The sequence below is a fragment of the Bubalus kerabau genome, chromosome 5, assembly GCF_029407905.1.
Source record: "Bubalus kerabau isolate K-KA32 ecotype Philippines breed swamp buffalo chromosome 5, PCC_UOA_SB_1v2, whole genome shotgun sequence".
Lineage (NCBI taxonomy): Eukaryota > Metazoa > Chordata > Mammalia > Artiodactyla > Bovidae > Bubalus > Bubalus kerabau.
In genome coordinates this window covers 63,433,781-63,454,444 of record NC_073628.1, presented here as the reverse complement: position 1 = coordinate 63,454,444, position 20,664 = coordinate 63,433,781, and the positions used below count along the sequence as shown (strand labels likewise).

At 37.5% G+C, this 20,664-nt stretch overlaps 1 pseudogene; it reads left to right on the top strand.

Annotated features, from left to right (window-relative positions):
• Positions 1–16,425: 16,425 nt before the first annotated feature.
• The window catches only part of LOC129654241 (60S ribosomal protein L26-like), a 37,396-nt pseudogene continuing 33,157 nt past the window's right edge, over positions 16,426–20,664 (top strand).

The window sequence follows — 20,664 nt, the reverse complement described above, 5'->3', positions numbered from 1 at the left end:
TCACATCCTTACTCTGGTACTCCAATTCCCAGATAAAACAACATTTCACTTTTCTTCACTATCTTAAATGTTTATCTCTGCTATCTCTCTCTGTAATGTTCTGTCAGCTGATTAACTTGATTCTATTCATTAATATGGTCTCCACTTAGAAATCAGTTCCTTCACAAACCTGATGTACCCAACTTTTAGGTTGTATACACTTGTCTACACCTATGACACACTAACCTGCTTCATGCACAGAATTTATCACAGTGTAAAAGCAAGTAAAAATACCTGTTTATTCTCTGTATTTTATCATGGGGAGAGTGTCCTCTACTAGGCTCTCACAGATAGAATATATGGCCTTGACTGCTTTCTACCCAAGCCATTTCTTGGAGTTTGCAAAGAACCTTGAGGAAGGAAGTAATGTCTATTTCTAGAGGAAAGAGCAGTTCACATGCTGTTTAGCAATGAAAGACAGAGTATTCCAAGCTCAGCAATGTTCTCATGTAATATAGCCCACTGGGTGTGCAGACATCCATCATGTCCGCACAGGGCACAAATGGTACCAATGCAGATGTGACAGTCATGGTGCTTCCTTTCCTCTTAGTAACAAAGTCATCTGACTCTCACCCATAAGTTTTGGGTCTTCTGCTGCCACCGATGACACAGCAAGAGGCTAACTCAATGCCTTTTGTGTGGGATAAAATCAAAATTCACAGTCAACACAATACTATTCAAAAGTAATTTCAAACATTTGATCATTGGGACATAAATACACAGTCTGCATTTAATTAATGATTTAATAATTAGTGTGTAAAATAATTGGGAAATGATTATTATATGTCCTAAAAATACTTGATAAAGTTAAGAAAGGTCCTTAATGTTACAGAGCTTGCCTGCTGCCCAGACCCCCTCATAGCTTCATCTCCTCCATCTGCTACATCTCCTTGTTTGGGCCTTTCTCCCCAGTATTTGATAAACCAGCTTTAACCACTGCAGCTTTTATTCTACCACTTCATGTTAGGTTCTCATCATGTTTCCAATTACTATCTTACTAGACTTCTTCTGACTAGACTATCTGCTCATTATGGTTCTACATACAACTCCATCTGCAGGCTCTCTCCTAGAGTCATTTTCTTAAAATGAAAGCTTGTCTGTGTCTACTAACAGAGGATAAAATCCAAAGAAACATTATGATTTCGATCTGACCACTTTTATGTCTCAAGTGATGGCTACAATTTTGACGAAAAATGACGAGAAGACATCAGCAGATAATACATGAAAGTGAAAGTTCCCTTAATGTAATAATATTGATAATTGATAACAGTAGTAATATCTAACATATCTTGTTTAGTCTGCATAATTCCTGTTCTAAGCATTTTTAATGATTAAGATATTTATATCTTAAAATCATTCTGCACAGTATTATTTGTAGTAGTAGAAGTGGTGGTGGTGGTAGTAATTATATTTCCTAAAAGAAAAATACTGAGAAGCAATGTGATTTATATGGGTAAATGGTTACATTGTTCAGTAGACACAGTATATTCTTCGTTGGAGGCAAATTTTCCTTTGCCTTAAATTCATTCCACAGCCCACAGACACCCTGAGGGGGATGAGAACTCCATTGGGTGTTTATAAGAACCCCCAACCCCATAGTCTTAAAACCTTGGACAGGAGGGACTTTGTGCTCCCTGGACTATTCCTGTGAGAGTGTTTAGGGATTCTCACTGCTCACTAGCCCCTGTGAGGATGTGTGAGGATGACCCTAATAAGGGTCATCATCAGGTCATGATCATCATCATGAGGTCATCATCAGGAGCTTGATTCTCCATCACGAGTGCATTGTACCCTGTGGACATTCACATCTATCATCCTAGTGTGAATGATCATCCACACCAGTCCCAGGTTAGTCAAAAGCAAAGGCTTCAGCCTGGAATGCTGCAGGTCATCTCAAAATGTCCACCAGGGATCTGACATCTTAAAACCAGGAGGGCCCTCAACCTGCCTGATATTCTTATTCCCACAGAACTGAAGTCTTGTCCAGGTGCACCACTCTGAGGCTTCCTCCAACTCTCCTGAGCTTCCCCAGCAAAGGCAGAACCATCATGCTGTGTATTTAAATTCCCTGCTCTTCATTTGGACTTCTGTCTCCTCTTGTCTCCCTAAGAGAGATCTAATTATATTAAGAAGATAGTGCATCCATAATGAGTCAGGCAATTCCTTCTTTGTCTTCCCATAGAATGTTTTCTTTTTAATTAATCATGCCCTTTAACATGATGAATTGTAATTAGTACTTCAAGTGTCTTTCTCAAGAACTCAAATAGGATCTCTTCCAGGCAACAGTGATTTCTAATTGGCCTTAGTCCTCTTAATTCTTAGTAGAGCTTTTGGCATATTTTAACTTTTTCCTAAATATTTGACTAGTCATTTCATTAATGGATTATTAAACATGATAGAAAATCTCCTAATTATAAATTCAACCATCATGAGCCAGAATATAATTCTGTACATTTTGGTGGAAGTTTGGAGGGTTTTTGTTTTTGTTTTGTTTTGTTTTGTTTTTTTTTAACCATATTTGTACCTATATGATTTTTATGATGGTAAAGAGAATTATCAGAAGTGAGGAATCTGCCTACCAATGTAGGAGATGTAGGTTTGATCCCTGGGTCAGAAAGATTCCCTGGAGAAGGAAATGACAACCTGCTCCAGGATATTTGCCTGGGAAATCCCATGGTCAGAGTATTCTGACAGATAACAGTCCATGAGATTGCAAAGAGTCAGATACAACTTAGCAACAAAACAATAGCAAAAAATAATTAAATAAAAGAAAATTTTAATAAATTATAAAGTATAAATAAACAACATAATTAAAAATATAATGCCTTTAAATGTAGTACACATTATTTAAAATTACTTAATCTGTTGAAAGTTGGTTGCAGTTTTAAATTTTTTATGTAAAACAGTTAACCTTAAAAATGTAGGAAGAGAGCATTCCTGACTGTGACTTAAATCAGTTTGACTCTAGATCCACTCATCCTGACAGCATAAAGTTTCATACGTATAAATATCCTTCAAAAATTAAAAATTTGTGCAACAACTTCTGTTATAAAGCTCTAATCATATTGGATAACGAAGTCTATAGGAATATTTTCCTATTTTAATCAACCTCTTCCCCTGAATTATTTCTCACACCAGTCTCAAGATAATATATCTAACTAGAGTCATCTTATCTATTTGGAAAGAGAGGAATTTGAAAGATTAACTGGAGTGGCTGGAATTTGACACAGGATTGGATAGAAATTAGTTTACTTTTAAAAAGATGCCATCGGGGGGTCTGTTTCTGAATAACGGATCTAAACACTGCTCTCTGAATTATGTTAGGTGTTTCAGCCTGCCCGTTCTGACATGATAACTTAATAGCATTAGAAAGTACCCTTCTGATCAGGATTAGTAGTTTAACATCCATGGAGTACCTGACCTGATAGGAGAAGGGGTATGGTTCACTGGTTAAGAACTTGGGCTCAGGCATAACATAAATTGAGTTCAAATACTGAGCTCTGAAGAACCTTTTGAAAGATACATATTTCTGTAAATATTTTCCTATTTGTAAAAACAATATTCTTCTTAGTATTTTATTAACAATGGTGATTAATATTAATTGAGGACTAATTGAATCTCAATTTCATTTTAATCATGTGAAGTTGGCACTATTAGAGTTTTGCCAACAGAACACACTGGTCATTGCAAACACCCTTTTCCAATAACACAAAAGAAGACTCTACACATGAATATCAACAGGTGGTCATACCAAAATCAGATTGATTATATTCTTTGCAGCCAAAGATGGAGAAGTTCTATATAGTCAGCAAAGAAAAAAAGACAGGGAACTGACTGTGGCTCAGATCATGAACTCCTTATTGCCAAATTCAGACTTAAATAGAAGAAAGTAGGGAAAAACACTAGACATTCATGTATGGCCTAAATCAAACCCTTACAATTAAACAGTGAAGGTGACAAATAGATTCAAGGGATTAGATCTGATAGACGAGTGCTGGAAGAACTATGGATGAAGGTTCGTGACACTGTAAAAGAGGTAGTGATCAAGACCACCCCAAGAAAAAGAAATACAAGAAGACAAAATGATTGTCTGAGGAGGCCTTACAAATAGCTATGAAAAGAAGAGAAGCAAAAGGCAAAGGAGAAAAGGAAAGATATACCCACGTGAATGCAGAGTTCCAAAGAATGGCAAGGATAGATAAGAAAGCTTTCCTCAGTGATCAGTGCAAAGAAATAGCGGAAAACAATAGAATGGGAATGACTAGAGATCTCTTCAAGAAAGCATTGGGATGACCCAGAGGGATGGGATGAGGAGGGAGGTGGGAGGGAGGTTCAGGATGAGGAACACATGTAAACCCATGGCTTATTCATGTCAATGTATGGCAAAAACCACTATAATATTGTAAAGTAATTAGCCTCCAATTAAAATAAACAAATTTTTAAAAAATAGAGATACCAAGGGAAATTTTCATGCAAAGATGGGCATAATAATAGACATAAATGGTATGGACCTAATAGAAGCAGAAGATATTAAGAAGAGGTGGCAAGAATACACAGAACTGTACACAAAAGATCTTCATGACCCAGATAATCACAATGGTGTGATCACTCACCTAGAGCCAGACATCCTGGAATGCAAAGTCAAGTGGGTCTTAGAAAGCATCACTGCGAACAAAGCTAGTGAAAGTGATGGAATTCCAGTTGAGGTACTTCAAATCCTAAAAGATGATGCTGTGAAAGTGCTGCACTCAATATGCCAGCAAATTTGGAAAAGTCAGCAGTGGCCACAGGACTGGAAAAGGTCAGTTTTCATTCCAATCCCAAAGAAAGGAAATGCCAAAGAAAGCTCAAACTACCACACAATTGCACTCATCTCACAAGCTAGCAAAGTAATGCTCAAAATTCTTCAAGCCAGGTTTCAACAGTATATGAACTGTGAACTTCCAGATGGTCAAACTAGATTTAGAAAAGGCAGAGGAACCAGAGATCAAATTGCCAACATCCGTCGGTTTATCAAATAAGCAAGAGAGTTCCAGAAAAACATCTATTTCTGCTTTATTGACTTTGTCAACACTTTTGACTGTGTAGATCACGGCAAATTGTAGAAAATTCTTCCAGAGATGGGAATACCAGACCACCTGACATGCCTCCTGAGAAATCTGTATGCAGGTCAAGAAGCAACAGTTAGAACTGGACATGGAACAACAGGCTGGTTCCAAATTGGGAAAGGAGTACGTCAAGGCTGTATATTGTCACCCTACTTATTTAACTTATATGTAGATTACATTATGAGAAATGCTGGTCTGGATGGAGCACAAGCTGGAATCAAGATTGCAGGGAGAAATATCAATAACCTTAGATATGCAGATGGCATCACCCTTATGGCAGAAAGTGAAGAAGCACTAAAGAGCCTTTTGATGAAAGTGAAAAAGGAGAGTGAAGAAGTTGGCTTTAAGTTCAACATTCAGAAAACTAAGATCATGGCATCTAGTCCCATCACTTCATGGCAATACATGGGGAAACAGTGGCGGACTTTATTTTTGGGGGGCTCTAAGGCAATGGCACCCCACTCCAGTACTCTCACCTGGAAAATCCCATGGACAGAGGAGCCTGGTGGGCTGCAGTCCATGGGGTCGCACAGAGTCGGACACGACCGAGCGACTTCACTTTGACTTTTCCTTTCATGCATTGGAGAAGGAAATGGCAACCCACTCCAGTGTTCTTGCCTGGAGAATCCCAGGGACGGGGGAGCCTGGTGGGTTGCCGTCTATGCGGTCGCACAGAGTCGGACACTACTGAAGCGACTTAGCAGCAGCAGCAGCAGCAGCAAAATCAATGCAGGTGGTGACTACAGCCATGAAATTAAAAGATGCTTGCTCCTTAGAAAAAAAGTTATGACCAACCTTTATACAGCATATTAAAAGGCATAGACATTACATTGCCAACAAAGTCCATCTAGTCAAATCTATGTTTTTTCCAGTAATCACATACACATTTTAAGTTGGACCATAAAGAAAGCTGAGTGTTGAGGAATTCATGCTTTTTAACTGTAGTATTGGAGAAGACTCTTGCGAGTCCCTTGGACAACAAGGAGATCCAGCCAGTCCTTCCTAAAGGAAATCAATCCTGAATATTCATTTGAAGGACTGATGCTGAAGCTGAAACTCCAATCCTTTGACCACCAGATGCAAAGAATTGACTCATTTGAAAAGACCCTGATGCTATGAAAGATTGAAGGTGGGAGGAGAAGGAGGACGTCAGAGGATGAGATGGTGGGATGTCATCACCGCCTCAATGGACTTGAGTTTGAGTAAACTCCAGGAGTTGGTGATGGACAGGGACGCCTGGTGTGCCGCAGTCCATGGTGTCCCAAAGAGTCGGACATGACTGAACAACTGAACTGAACTATTAGCATTATTAATATTCTCATTTAGAGAAGAGTAAGCTGAGGAATTTATACATATAAAGCCATCTGTTTAAGGCTATGTAACTGATAACAAAATGAATGGAATGGGAACCTAGAGCATTTGCACATAACACATTTTAAAAATTGAAGACATTTGTCTAGTAAGCATTCAAAATAATATATTTTTTACTTAGTATTTGTCTTCCATTATAGCTCAGATGGTAATGAATCTGCCTGAGATGCAAAAGACCCAGGTTCAATCCCTGGGTCAGGAATATCTCCTGGAGAAGGGAATGGGAACTCATTCCAGTATTCTTGTCTGGAGAATCCGATAGACAAAGGAGCCAGGCAGACTACAGTTCATGGGGTTACACAGAGTCGGACACAACTGAACATGCATGCATAATTCATGTCTATTGTTCTTGTGTTACTCCAGTAACTGGTCTGTTTAAATTGACTAAACTCAGTAAGACAAAATATCAAGCGATCTTTCTTTCCTACTACTGTTTTCAGTTTAAGACTCTCTGTCCGCCCTGTGATAGGGTATTGGGATAGAGGCACTTGGCCACTTCATAGACAATCTCTGCTCTGGCGTCTGTGTCTCAAGAAGGCTGCCTGTGACCAGATCCAGCACATGACACCGTGCTGTAGCCAGAACTCTTTTAAGCCTTGTCTGGCAGACAGGCTGCAGGACACACTCTGGACTCGAATTCCTCCTCCTAGCACACTGAGAGCCTTCAAATCTTGCAGACATATTGTCAACACCACTTGAGACGCTCTGAGCTCAAACGATGTTTGCATTCAATCTGTCTCCATCAGTTTTAAAAGTCTACCATGAAGAAGTAAAACTCTCACTGTTTGCGGATGACATGATCCTCTACATACAAAACCCTGAAGACTCCACCAAAAAATTACTAGAGCTAATCAATGAATATAGTAAATAATGAGAAAATAGAGAAATTAAGGAAGCAATTCCATTCACCATTGCAATGAAAGAATAAAATACTTAGGAATATATCTACCTAAAGAAACTAAAGACCTATATATAGAAAACTATAAAACACTGGTGAAGAAACCAAAGAGGACACTAATAGATGGAGAAATATTCCATGTTCATGGATCAGAAGAATCAAAGAATAGTGAAAATGAGTATACTATCCAAAGCAATCTATAGATTCAATGCAATCTCTATCAAGCTACCAACGGTATTTTTCACAGAGCTAGAACAAATAATTTCACAATTTGTATGGAAATACAAAAAACCTTGAATAGCCAAAGCAATCTTGAGAAAGAAGAATGGAACTGGAGGAATCAACCTGCCTGACTTCAAGCTCTACTACAAAGCCACAGTTATCAAGACAGTATGGTACTGGCACAAAGACAGAAATATTGATCAATGGAACAAAATAGAAAGCCCAGAGATAAATCCACACACCTATGGACACCTTATCTTTCACAAAGGAGGCAAGAATATACAATGGAGAAAATACAATCTCTTTAACAAGTGGTGGTGGGAAAACTGGTCAGCAACTTGTAAAAGAATGAAACTAGAACACTTTCTAACACCATACACAAAAATAAACTCAAAATGGATTAAAGATCTAAATGTAAGACCAGAAACTATAAAACACCTAGAGGAGAACATAGGCAAAACACTCTCTGACATACATCACAGCAGGATCCTCTATGACCCACCTCCCAAAATATTGGAAATAAAAGCAAAAATAAACAAATGTGACCTAATTAAAATTAAAAGCTTCTCCACAATAAAGGAAACTATAAGCAAGATGAAAAGACAGCCTTCAGAATGGGAGAAAATAATAGCAAATGAAGCAACTGACAAAGAATTAATCTCATACATATACAAGCAACTCCTGCAGCTCAATTCCAGAAAAATAAACGACTCAATCACAAAATGGGCCAAAGAACTAAACAGACATTTCTCCAAAGAAGACATACAGATGGCTAACACACACATGAAAAGATGCTCAACATCACTCATTATCAGAGAAATGCAAACACATGAAAAGATGCTCAAAATTACTCATTATCATAGAAATGCAAATCAAAACCACAATGAGGTACCATTTCACGCCAGTCAGATGGCTGCTATCCAAAAATCTACAAGCAATAAATGTTGGAGAGGGTGTGGAGAAAAGGGAACCTTATTATACTGTTGGTGGGAATGCAAACTAGTACAGCCACTATGGAGAACAGTGTGGAGATTTCTTAAAAAACTGGAAATAGAACTGCCTTGTAACCCAGCAATCCCACTGCTGGGCATACACACCGAGGAAACCAGAATTGAAAGAGACACGTGTACCCCAATGTTCATCACAGCACTGTTTATAATGGCCAGGACATGGAAGCAACCTAGATGTCCATCAGCAGATGAATGGATAAGAAAGCAGTGGTACATATACACAATGGAGTATTACTCAGCCAGTAAAAAGAATACATTTAAATCAGCTCTAATGAGGTGGATGAAAGTGGAGCCTATTATACAGAGTGAAGTAAGCCAGAAGGAAAAAACACCAATACAGTATAACAGCACATATATATGGAATTTAGAAAGATGGTAACAATAACCTTGTATGCGAGACAACAAAAGAGACACAGATGTATAAAACAGTCTTTTGGACTCTGTTGGAGAGGGAGAGGGTGGGATGATCTGGGAGAATGGCATTGAAACATGTATATTATCATATGTGAAATGAATCACCAGTCCAGTTTCAATGTATGATACAGGGTTCTTGGGGCAGGTGCAATGGGATGACCCAGAGGGATGAGATGGGGAGGGAGGTAGGAGGGGGGTTCAGGATGGGGAACACATGTACACCCATGGTGGAGTTATGTCAATGTATGGCAAAAACCACTACAATATTGTAAAGTACTTAGCCTCCAATTAAAATAAATAAATTTATATTTAAATAAAAAGCCCACCATGCAAAGAAGCATCTTTACTGAAGCCTCAGATACCAAATGAAAGCAAGAATTCATATAGGGAGGGAAGTAGAGATAGATGCAGAGATGAGAGAGAGAGAGAGAGAGAGAGAGAGAGAGAGAGAGAGATCTGGACCTCTGTCAAAGAGAAGTAAATCAAAATGAAGTTCTACAGGAAGCCATGAAGATTTCTCTAGGACTATGCAACTTGAAGCTGATAGATTCCATTATTACCCATACTCGGTCTCCAAGTCATTGGGTTTGAAAACATCCCAGTGGAAGATGGTAATAAAAAGATGGTGTATCTGTTATCCTGTTTCCATCAGTTACTCACTTGTTAGTAGTTACTACTCAAATTGGGTCAACTTGAGCTTGAAAGCAAGTCTCAAAAACACATAGTTCTTTCTTCCAATGGACAGTCTAGCATTAGTCTTTGCCCTAGTGATTTTTTATTTCAAATCTTTGAAACAGAGGTCACAGGGGTCCTTGTTCCTAAGGCTCAAAAATCTGGTGTCTGACCAGGTTGAAGTGTTGGCACAACAGCTTTAGTGAGCTCTTTGCTTACATTTTCTGAAATGATTTTTGAAAAATGTGTGTTTGGGTTGGTGGGATATATATCATCAAATCTATATATACACTTGAAAGTAATGACATCCCTGTGGCTTGAAAATAGAAACAACTGATTCAGTTTTATTGGGTCATTATCATTTGTCACACGATACAAGATATTATATCAAAGTATTTAATATGAAAATAATAAAGAAAAGAACAAAGCACAGTTCTCTAGGAATATAGTTTGTTGTTAGGATGGAAGAAGTGGATCAGAATTTTGAAGTGGGAAAACAGCTGAGTTCCATTGGCCAATGAAACTTCTACCAGCTTGTTTGCCTACATAGTCATGTCACAGTATTTACAGACTCACTGGTTATACTGCAAGAACCACTTCTGGGATCCACAAAAAATATATGATACTTCCCTATACTTTGCCATGGGGCTTCCCAGGTGGCCCAGTGGTAAAGAATCTGCCTGATAATGCAGAAAACACAAAGGATGCAGGTTCAATCCCCAGATCAGGAAGATCCCTTGGAGAAGGAAATGGATACCCATTCCAGTATTCTTCCCTGAGAAATCTTATGGGCATAGAAGCCTAGTAGGGTATGAGTTTGCATGAGATTGCAAGAGTCAGACATGACTGAGCACACACATGCTATTCTTTGCCAGAGTAGAAATTACACTAAATCATCAAGAAAGCCTCCTTCAGATATTTATCTCTATCCTTATGTAATTTTTCCGTGGATGAAAAGATACAGGGCAAAATAATCTTTATTTTACAACTTTATTTTTAATTGTGGATTTTGAGAAGAGCATATTATTATTTATTTATTTAAAATATTTGTCAAATTTTGCCAAGTTTTTCTGCATCTACTGAGATTACCATATGACTTATTCCTTGATTTGTTGGTATAGTGTATCACATTAATTGATTTGAAGGTTTTGAAAAATCCATGCCTCACTAAGATAAATCCCATTTGACCATGGTATATGACCCTATAATGTATTGTTGGATTCTGTTTGCTATAATTTTGTTGAGGATTTTTGCATCTCTGCTCATCAATGATATTTTCCTGTACTTTGCATTTTTGTGCTACCTTTGCCTGGTATTGTTATCAGTGTGATGGTGGCTTCATAGAATAGACTAGGAAGTGTTCCTTACTCAGCAATTTTTGGAATAGTTTCAGAAATATAGGATTAATTTTCAAAATATATAATGACTCATTCCACTAAATATAAAAACAGACAGCCCAAACAAAAATGGGCAGATCTAAATAGACATTTCTCCAAAGAAGACATACAGATGGCCAACTGGCACATGAAAAGATGCTCAACATTGCTAATTACTAGAAAAATGAAAATCAAAACTGCAATGAGGTAGAGTTATATTTAATATGTTATTTAGCCTATTATTAACAAAAAACTGTGTTCTAGTTTATTTTCTCTATATCTTATTCAAACAATTGCTTAAATATGTAATGAATTACTGCTATGTACTCTGTAGCAAAAAAAAAAAAAAATCTGTCATCAATTTACATAATGCAATTTGTAATTTGCATTTGCATCCCTGCAAATTCAGTGGCTGTTAAAACTGTGCCAAAATGTCTTGTTCTTACACATAAAATAACATTTTGTTATACTGGTCTGGAAGGTTCCCTGAGTAGTTGCCAGTTATTTAAATATTATGTGGGAACTACAACAAATCTTTGATTTGGAGAGAGTTTCCAGAGCTTGGAAATTTTCTAGCTTCCCTATACACAGATGAGTAAACCAAGAGATGTCCCCCAAAAATATCTATATAAATTTCTGAAGTGTTTGTTATAAGGCAGTTTTCTGCTGAGGTCCATTATGCTGTAGAATATCTACTTCTCTTCTAATCATGATGGTTGCTTATGTTCTGTAAACACATTTTACTAGAAAATGTTCCTAATCAGAGCCTCAGGTCTGTCAATTCACCTCCAGGTTTCACGATCAAAAAAAGGAAGCTGCTTCTGGTGATATGAGATACCCAAGATAATCAGTGGTTTCTGGAGATCCCCCTAAGTATAGGTTTTCACGTGTAATTGTTCCTTCTGCATGTGTTCAATTTACTCTAAGTTTGAAATTTGGGGTTATTTCAACATTTTAGGTGAAGTCAAATATAGGTTACTTTCAGGAGAAACTTTATTTTTGTAAATAATGCATAAGCTTTATTTACTCTCCCTGCATGCTCTCTCCACACACACACCAAGATCCTTCACCCCAGAAGTAACCCTAAAGTGCCTCTAATTTTCTGAGACTGTGAATTTACTACTATGTATGTATGTATATATAACTAAAATTTTGATATAAGAAGAATTTAGGATTCTATTAAAATTTCTCCAACTATTTGGTAGAACATTAGCAGTTCGGTGCAATGTCTTCATCTTTTCAAAAGAAAATCAGAGCACTATGACGTGGTTTTGCTCTAAAATTTAGAATATTTTACAATTACACATACAGTGAATTTTTACACCACTGGAGATTCATATTCGTAATTTAAGGGTTCTTAGTAGTGACTAGGAGAAGGAAATGGCAACCACTCCAGGTTGTTCTTGCCTGGAGAATCCCAGGGATGGGGGAGCCTGGTGGGCTGCCATCTGTGGGGTCTCACAGAGTCGGACACGACTGAAGCGACTTAGCAGCAGTGCCAGCAGCAGTAGTAACTTAGCATGTTTAAAATAAAACTTATTTTCATAAACTAGGAGATCATAAAATACAATTTAGGTCATACACCATTAATATCTTACTTAACCTATAGAGAAAGATGTTTAGAGGTCAAATATAATTTCTAAAGAGAATTGACTCATCCCCAACATATAACTTGTTAATAATGGAAACTAAAGGTTGTGATTTCCTGAAAGGAAGATTTTTTTTTTTTTTTGCACAATTAAAAGCAGAATTGTTTGCATGAATCTTGTTGCCTCTTTGTGATTCTACTGTGAAAATAATATAATATACTGGTTCACAGGTATATATCCATGTAAGTACTTTCATTAAAAGTAAAGTTATCTTCAAATAAATGAGGTAATTGTACAACTAGTGTATTCTGTTGGTAAACTACTTTACTGATTGTTATGTATGCTTGGTATTGGAGAAGGAAATGGTAACCCACTCCAGTGTTCTTGCCTAGAGAATCCCAGGGACGAGGGAGCCTGGTGGGCTGCTGTCTATGGGGTCAGACAGAGTCGGACACTACTAAAGTGATTTAGCAGCAGCAGCAGCAGCAGCAGCAGATATATGGAACCAAATTTGTTTATGCTCAGAATAACCTTGGTTTTTTTAATCATTTTATATCTTAGCAAGTATTTGATTTACAGTAATGAATGCAATATGTTAGATTTACATTTAATATATTTAAGATGAAATAGTCAAATTAGTGGTTAAACACAGTAATATACTTTAATAATTTCCTCAATTCAAATGTCTTTAATTGATTTGCATGTTAAACATCCAATGTAAATATAATAATACAAAATAGTAAAGCTATTTATATAATTGCTGATTTAAACTAAAATCCACCTAAAATAATACATAAATAAAAATTATTTCAGTAATCCTGTAAATATAAAAAATGCCTGAAGTTACTTATTTTCCTAGAAAAAAATGCATCACACCTAAAATGAATTCATGTTGTGACAATACATACATGAAGAATTGCAAAAAGATAAAATGTTTTTTCTTTTCTAATTTCTGCTTCCATTCATTTTATTTAGAATGACCAACATAACTCATTACTTGAGAGAGTGGTGTCTTTCACCTCAGCTCATTCACTCAGTCATGTCTGACTCTGATCCCACGGACTGCAGCATGCCAGGCTTCCCTGTCCATCACCACTCCCTCAGCTTGCTCAAACTCACGTCCTTCGAGTTGGTGATGTCATCCAACCATCTCATCCTCTTTCATCCCCTTTTCCTCTTGCCTTCAATCTTCCCAGCATCGGGGTCTTTTCCAAAATGTCAATTCTTCGCATCAGGTGGCCAAAATATTGGAGTTTCAGCTTCAGCATCAGTCCTTCCAATGAATATTCAGGATTGATTTCATTTAAAACTGATTGGTTTGATCTCCTTGCAATCCAAGGGACTCTCAAGAGCTTTCTCCAACACCACAGTTCAAAAGCATCAGTTCTTTGGTGTTCAGCCTTCTTCACAGTCCAACTCTCACATCCATTCATGACTACTGGAAAAACCATAGCTTTGAGTGGATGGACCTTTGTTGGCAAAGTAATGTCTCTGCTTTTTAACATGCTGTCTAGGTTTGTCATAGCTTTTCTTCCAAAGAACAAGCATGTTTTAATTTCATGGCTGCAGTCACCATCTGCATTGATTTTGGAGCCCCCCAAAATAAAGTCTGTCACGGTTTCCATTGTTTCACCATCTTTTGCCATGAAGTGGTGGGACTGGATGCCATGATCTTAGTTTTCTGAATGTTGAGTTTTAAGCCAGCTTCTTCACTATCCTCTTTCACTTCTATCAAGAGACTCTTTAGTTCTTCTTTGCTTTCTTCCATAAGGGTGGTGTCATATTGTACCACTATAAAGGCGGTCTCTCTCCTAGAGGGGTTTATTAATATTTTTTATAACACAGTGGCTGAAAGTGCAAGAGAATTTATATATCAACTACTGCTGTGAAGCCTGAACAAGTTATTTAAATTCTATGGGGTTTCCACTTTATTCACACTGTCATTGATGTGGATTTTATCAGTGAATATCAAAAATATATCCATTGACACAATAACAGGCTTCTTGTGCTGAAGACATGAGACAAATTACCAAATTTTGTTGAAATTACCAACAGAAAACAACAGAAAAAAGTGAAGAACTGGCACTAAGAAGTTTGAAGAAAGAAAGTTTGCTTATAGTATAAGGGATAAAGGAGAAATATATCATTTTCAGCCTTGGCTGGTAAGGTGTACTTAGGGCAGCTCAGAGATTTTGTCCATCTGTGCATGTCCAAGAATAACCCTGAAGACACTCCAAGTGTTGATTTGGTTTTACAAATAAATTTTAACAAATAGATGAATTTGCAAATATGTAATCTTCAAATAATTAAGATCCATTGTTTTTTTTGTAGGAGCACGAGGCTTAATATTAATATATACATATGTCTAAGTAACCCTAATCTAAAAAATAGGAAAGTAGAAAAATAACTAGAAAGATTGTTCCTAGTATTATTTCATCTGCTATCTACACTTATTAATTTTCTAGTTGATGGTAATAAATTTCAATTCTGAGTTTTAGTTCTATATAGGCACCACTGTTCTGGAGGCAAAGTTCATTGGAAACAGTATTGCCTTTATGTCTTTTAACCGAAGATTCAACCAAGAACACTGGAATCTTCACTAGACACTGCTGCTGCTTAGTTACTTCCATCATGTCTGACTCTGTGTGAACCTACGGACTGTAGGCCACCGTGCTCCTCTATCTATGCGATTCTCTAGGCATGAGTTCTAAAGTGGGTTGCCATTCCCTCCTCTAGGGGATCTTCCCATCCAGCGATCAATGCAGGGTATCCTGCATTACAGGCAGATTCTTCACTGCTGAGCCACCAGGGAATCCCCAGTCTTCACTAGAAGGCCCCTTACACCATTATAAATTGACCAAACTTCCCCTGAGCCTTTGGAAAAAGTTAATGTTGACATTGTCTGCTTATGAGGATATTTTGCACTCTGTGACAGTTGAGCAAAACTAGACCTGTGGGAGCACAGAATCTTTTTCACCTTCAAGTATGGGATGTTACTTCAACAAAAAATTTGTTTTCTTGGTTTCTTAAATGAATAATGAATTTGCCTTTTTTTTTTTTCTATTTAACTTGATGGAAGAAAAACAGACATTCCAAAATAAGACAGCACTGAATATTTGTAGTTGGAGAAAAATAGTGGAAGCTTCAACAAAATAATTAATTTAGTTTTGTACTTTAGGGCTTCCCAGGTGGTAAAGAATCTGCCTGCAATGCAGGAAACCCAGGTTGATCCCTGGGTTGGGAAGATCCCCTGTAGAAGGGCATGGCAACCCACTCCAATATTCTTGCGTGGAGAATTTCATGGACAGAGGGGCCTAATGGACTGCAGTCCATGGGGTCGCAAAGAGACACAACTGAGCAACTAACATTTTCACTTTCAATGAGATTTTAAGTGTGGCATAATCCATAGGAAAAAAATGATGGTGAAATTTTGAAAGACTCTATTAAGAGAAAGATGCAAGTGACATTGGTTCAACCCCTAGGTTGGGAAGATCTCCTGGAAGAAGAAATGGCAACCCACTCCAGTGTTCTTGCTTGCCTAGAAATCCCATAGACAGAGGAGCCTATGGGCTCGCAAAGAGCTGGACATGATTGAGTGACCGATCAGAGAGCACATTAACAGAAAGGAAAGACGCAACCTAGGTAAAAATATTTGCAAGATGCCCATTTGGTAAAGAGGTAGTATTCAAAGTATTCACCAGCACCACAAGTGGCTGAGGCACTGAGATGATTGGTGTGGTGGAGCTGGGAATGTTGATAGCTGAAGATGAAGGTGGTGGCTGTTGGGATTTCAAGAGGCTTGCTGGGGCCAATCTTCCCTTTGGCACTGTCTGCCAGCAACAGGCCTGTGGAGCTCCAGGGGATGATATTAACCTGGGTAGGTAGCTGGGTCCAGGCGGTATTGCCTGAATGGTCATCTGGTTTCTGGATCTTTCCCTCACTGCACTTCTTCCAGTTGGCTATCTCCTCTACACCAAAGATGCTCAGAAAACTGTCTCAAGCTGCTCTCAGTTTCTGGACCTGGTTCTTACATGTCATCATTCCTCTTGTCAAGGATGGAGCAGTCTCGCTGCTGCAGCCAGAGGGGATCTGGAGCCCAGAGATCATGAATTTCTACATTTTGCTGCTGGAATCTTCTCCCTCATGATGGGGACACAGTTTGTTCATCCACAGCAGAGGCTGGAGGCAGGGGCTTGGAAGGTTTTCATTTTTCAATATTAAAAAGGCTCTGTGTACATGGTGGGATATTCTTTTTAGTGTATACACTTTGTGTTATAATATTTCTCTCAAGGCTGCTTTACCCTTGTCTCTTTGATATATTTACATTACCTTTTATTTCAAAGCATTTCATGCGTAATTAATTAGTTGGTCAGTCATGTCCGAATCTTTGCAACCCCATGGACTATAGCCTCCCAGGCTCCTCTGTCCATAGGATTCTCCAGGCAAGAATACTGGAGTGGGTAGCCATTCTCTCCTCCAGGGGATCTTCCTGATCCAGGGATCAAACCTGAGTCTCCTGAATTGCAGGTGGATTCTTTATCATCTAAGCCACCAGGGAAACCCCTAACATACTTTCCTAAATATTTTCTCTTTGATACATGAATGGATTAAGCCTGTTGTTTAGTGTTTGATATTTTCTTATTATCTTTTTGTTATTGATTAGTAACTAATTCAACTGTAGGTAGGGAACACATTTTGTATGATTTCAATTTTTGTACATGTTTGGAAGTTATGTCCCAGGATTCAGTGTATATCTTGTTTTAAGTTTGTCAACACTTGAATACATCTACTGCTCCTTTTCATGGAGGGTTGTATGAATTTTGACTGAATCCTGGAGACAAATGTTCTTCTTGAGTTCTTCTGTACTTACTGAATCTCTCTCTAATTGTAGTACCAATTTTTTAAAATGAGTATCAAAATCTTTCAGTTCAGTGCAGTTCAGGTGCTCAGTCGTGTCCTACTCTTTGCGACCCCATGAATCTCAGCATGCCAGGCCTCCCTATCCATCACCAACTCCCCGAGTCTACCCAAAACCATGTCCATTGTGTCAGTGAAGCCATCCAACCATCTCATTCTCTGTCGTCCCCTTCTCCTCCTGCCCTCAATCTTTCCCAACATCAGAGTATTTTCAAAGGAGTCAGCTCTCCACATCAGGTGGCCAAAGTATTGGAGTTTCAGCTTCAACATCAGTCCCTCCAATGAACACCCAAGACTAATCTCCTTTAGGATGGACTGGTTGGATCTCCTTGCAGTCCAAGAGACTCTCAAGAGTCTTCTCCAGCACCACAGTTCAAAAGCATCAATTCTTTGGCACTCAGATTTCTGTATAGTCCAACTCTCACATCCATACATGACTACTGGAAAATCCATATCCTTGACTATATGGACCTTTGTTGGCATAGTAATGTCTCTGCTTTTTAATATGCTGTCTAGGTTGGTCATAACTTTCCTTCCAAGGAGTAAGTGTCTTTTAATTTCATGGTTGCAATCACCATCTGCAGTGATTTTGGAGCCCAGAAAAATAAAGTCTGACACTGTTTCCTCATCTATTTGCCATGAAGTGATGGGACTGGATGCCATGATCTTCATTTTCTGAATGTTGAGTTTTAAGCCAACTTTTTCACTCTCCTCTTTCACTCTCACCAAGAGGCTCTTTAGTTCTTCTTCACTTTCTGACATAAGGGCTGTGTCATCTGCATATCTGAGGTTATTGCTATTTGTCCCAGCAATCTTGATTCCAGCTTGTGCTTCTTCCAGTCCAGCATTTCTCATGATGTACTCTGCATATAAGTTAAATAAGCAGGGTGATAATATACAGCCTTGACATACTCCTTTTCCTATTTGGAACCAGTTTGTTGTTCCATATCCAGTTCTAACTGTTGCTTCCTGACCTGCATAAAGGTTTCTCAAGAGGAAGGTCAGGTGGTCTGGTATTCCCATCTCTTTCAGAATTTTCCACAGTTTATTGTGATCCACACAGTCAAAGGCTTTGGCATAGTCAATAAAGCAGAAATAGATGTTTTTCTGGAACTCTCTTGCTTTTTTGATGATCCATCGGATGTTGGCAATTTGATCTCTGGTTCCTCTGCCTTTTCTAAAACCAGCTTGAACATTTGGAATTTCACATATTGCTAAAGCCTGGGTTAGAGAATTTTGAATATTACTTTACTAGCCTATGAGATGAGTGCAATTGTGTGGTAGTCTGAGCATTCTTTGGCATTACCTTTCTTTGGGATTGGAATGAAAACTGACTTTCCTGTGGCCACTCCTGAGTTTTCCAAATTTGCTGACGTATTGAGTGCAGCAGTTTCAGAGTATCATCTTTTAGAATTTGAAATAGCTCAACTGGAATTCCATCACCTCCACTAGCTTTGCTCATAGTGATGCTTCCTAAGGCCCACCTGACTTCACATTCCAGGATATCCTGCTGTAGGTGAGTGTGAGTGATCACACCTTCAAGATTATCTGGGTCATTAAGAATTTTTTTTTTTTGTACCATTCTTCTGCATATTCTTGCCACCTCTTCTTAATATCTTCTGCTTCTGTTAGGTCCATACCATTTCTGTCCTTTATTGAGCCCATCTTTGTATGATATGTTCCCTTGGTATCTCTAATCTAAAGTTAATCAAATCTAAATCAAATCTAATCTTAAGTTAATCAAAGTCTTTAACTTTAACCAAATATGGATATCTGTATTTCTCCTTCAGTTTGATTAGATTTTACTTTGTATATTTTTCATCTCTATGGCTAAGTGCATGCCCACATATGTGTTCTCTGTTTTTAAGATGGATTGACAGTTACGATGCAATCTCTCTCCCTACCTAGTGACTTTCTTTGCTCTGAAGTTGAATTTATTTGATATTAATATAGTCACTTTGGCTTTCCTTTGATTAATATTTGCATAAGAATTTTTCATTATCTTACTTCAACCTCCTATATAATTATATTTGAAGAGAGTTACTTGCCACTGGCATATTATTGGGTCATATTTTTTGATCCACCTTATCAATAGCTGTCTTCTATCTGATACATTCAGATAATTTTCCATTTGATGTGATTGTTGATAAATTAGAACTTAATTCTGCATTTTTTACATATATATATAAAAAATAACTTCTGTTATTCCTCTCTAGGCTTTCTTTTTCCTAACTTTGAACTACTTGAACTTTGAACTAACTTTGAACCAATTTTTAGAATTCTATTTTGATTTATCTATAGTGCTTCTGAGTGTTTTTCTTTGTACAGCTTTATTGATGAATTTTTATGTATTACACTATTTATATACTTCAATTTTCACAGTCTATTGCTGTCATTTCATCAGCATGTTTGAAAAGTTGAAGGCTTTCTTCCATTTATGGACTTTTACTCTCCTTTTAAAAAAATAATTTTCTTAAATGTATCCTGTGTATATACATAGAATCACACCAGTCAGTATTGTAATTTTTACTTCAGCCACCAAAAATAATTTAGAAGACTCATGAGAAAGTTTTCTATTGTATTCATTACTCTTTTGCTAACTGTCTTTCTCCATTCCTGATATCCCAGTTTCTTTTTTTATCATTCTTTTCCTGTTAGAAAACTTCCAGCCATTCTTTTAGGGTAAGTTTGTTGGTAACTAATTCTCTTAGTTTTCCTTATCTGAAAATATCTTGATTTCTCCTTTAGTCCAAAAGGATATTTTCACGATGCATGAGATTGTTGACAGTTCTATTATTTTAGCACTTAAATACTTTTCTTCTGGCCTCAATGTTTGGAGATGAGAAATCTACTGTCTTCTAATTTAGGTCTCATTTAGGTAAAATGTCATTTTTATTTGACTATATTCAAGACTTTTTTTCTCTTTTAGTTGTTGGGAGCTTAATTATAAAGGATGTTGTTAAGTATGTTTTAGGTTTATTCTGTTTGGAATAATATAATTCACTGAACTTCTTAAACTTGTAGGTTTATAAGATTTTTTTTCCCCCA